Source organism: Octopus bimaculoides, chromosome 23 (genome assembly GCF_001194135.2).
Source record: "Octopus bimaculoides isolate UCB-OBI-ISO-001 chromosome 23, ASM119413v2, whole genome shotgun sequence".
NCBI lineage: Eukaryota > Metazoa > Mollusca > Cephalopoda > Octopoda > Octopodidae > Octopus > Octopus bimaculoides.
The window spans coordinates 21,253,164-21,255,869 of record NC_069003.1 but is presented as its reverse complement, the minus strand read 5'-3'; positions in this window follow the sequence as shown (position 1 = coordinate 21,255,869).

Below are 2,706 nucleotides of genomic sequence, written 5' to 3'. Positions count from 1 at the left end.
ATACATGCATCTATATATGCACATATATATGCAACCATGCATGTACACATGCATATCCACACACACGTGCATGCACACACATACATGTGCACATACCCATACGCACACAATTATATTCAAATATACGTCTAAAATATGCACTATATATGCATATGCTCACTCACACTCGTGTGAAATATGCGTGTACATCTACATATATCTGCAACCATACACATGTATATATACATGTACATGCACACACGATGTACACATATGCATATCCGCACACATGTGCACACACATGCACATACCCATATGCACACAATTATATTCAAATACACATCTAAAATACACACATGCTACATATGCATATGCTCACTCGCATGTGCATCCACATATATATGTAACCATACTCATGTACATGTACATATATACATACATACACGCACACACACACTTGTATATAGTCCATTCGTGCACAAAAAAGTTCATATACACGTCTATATGCGCACATGCACAAGAAAAATGCAGGGTGAAAGGTAAAATACAGAAAAAGATGTGTAAAAATATATAAAGCGATAAAAATATATATATAAATATGTAAACAATATGTAAAATATATAAAAAAAATATAGGGAGATAAAATGCTTGTACACAGACGCAATATAAAAAGCAGGTTCTATCCGTGATCTTGGGGGGGGGGGACCCAAAAACCTAACAAATATTTAGCCATATGTGGACATGATCCAAACTGTTCAGTTCTTGGATTTAGACATGCAGCGGGGTCTAAGCTGTTTTTCCAGATGAGCCATCTTTCCATATCACAAAGACCGCATTTTCTACTACCGTTGGTGTAAGGCTTACACTTGGCTAAAATCTTCCAATGGATGTTGTAACTGACACCTTTATCTTTTAAGGACCATATATGACTGGATAATTTGGTCGTTTTTCTTTTATCCCAGTGCCTGAAGCTCAAGGTGTGATTGTTGAACCTGGCCTTAAAATTCCCCTCTGTGAGACCCACATACTTCTTTGTCAAAACTGTGTCCTTAGTGGTTGTAGAGTCTACAGTGGCTTCATAAATGATGGGCTCAAACATACAAGCTCCATTTAGCAGGCACAAATTTTTATCCGTGCATAAACAGCTGGTTTCATTTTGTGGTTTTCGTGTGTTGTGTGCAATTATATTTTTAAAATTAGTAGTTGAGCTAAAACTAATTTTTAAGTTATGTCTATTGAAGAGCTTTCTGTAACTATGATTGACTGGAAAATGTCTATCTATAAGTGCCAAGAAACACTTACCTATATCAAAAGTCACTTTGGGGGAGTAAGGGGGTGTGAACCAGATATTTTCCTATTCCTGTTTCCTTTTCTTTATTATTAGACTGGTGACTGGTGTATAGGTTATTTCCTCACTAAATCCACTATCTTTTAGAGCATTATTATATACTGGGGCAACGCTATTAAAAATGTCCCTATCAGAGGAGAGGCTAGGAATTCTTTTGCTAATGTTTTTAACAAAATGTTTAAACACTATGGCAGGAACCCACATTAATATAACTAAGTCTATCGTTGGACTTCCTATAAGGTTTGTAAATATTCTTATTTAGATCTAAGGATACATCTAGGAAATTGACAACCATCAGGTTGGTATCTGTAGTTATGCTAAGACTGAAAGTTTTCATCAAATGGATAATGTCCTTCCTAAACCGATCTTGTGCTGGTCCATTGGTATTTGGGGTTCAAGCTAGGGCATCACCTTTGTAAATGGTGAAACATAGGTCAGAAAAAGTCTTAACCAACGTATCGGTTAGGAATAGTCCAATGAGATCGCATATGCTTTCTTCATCATATGACCCCATGCTCACATTGAAAGCACCCTCTGTATCGGTAGTCTTGACCCACTCTGCATTCTCGTTGAAGAGTAAAGTCTTTCTAGCATGGAAGATTATTCCTTATCTTGTGTACTAATTTCTATAAATTCGCTTGTGAAGGTGAGGGCTTTATCTAGCAGTTCCTTAGAGATAGAGGCATAGAAATCGACAATAGCAAATTGTGTAAATCTCGCTTTGTACTTATTCCTAATGGCTTCAAACCAGTCAACGACTCCTATACTATTGGACCATTGTACTAACCTACTAGCATTCCTGACTTCCTCATTGATTTTTTTCCTAAATTTTTTTTGCTAATAATACCAATTTCTTTACTAATAATACCAAGCCTACATTTAGGATTAGATAGGAAGTTCTTTTTATGGTCCTTGATAGTTATAAAGGCCTCTTTTTTTGGAAGAACCTCTTTTTTTTATCTAATTTAAGTCTGGCGGCAATAATACTAGCTTCTTTATTAATTTCGTTATAAATTTGTGACCTAGCTTTGGTGTAATTATTAATGATGCTGTTGTGTAGGAGTTGTGAATATGTGCTGTTTTCTACAAGATATAAGTTTTTAGTTTTATCAGAAAAAAGTGCCGTTTTTTTAAAACTCTTTATGTATTTGATATCATTTTTCTTTTTTCAGTTTCTGTTGGAAACTGTTAAAAGACTAAAGAAATTTTATTTTGTTCATGAGGTTCACTAGGTCCCACTGCACGGCACTTTGAGCAAGTGTCTTCTATTATAGGCCCATGTGAACCAATGAAGGTTTACCAGTGGATTCAGTAGATGGAAACTGAAAGAAGCCCATCAAATATATATGTGTATTTGTACCTCCTTGTGTTGACATTGT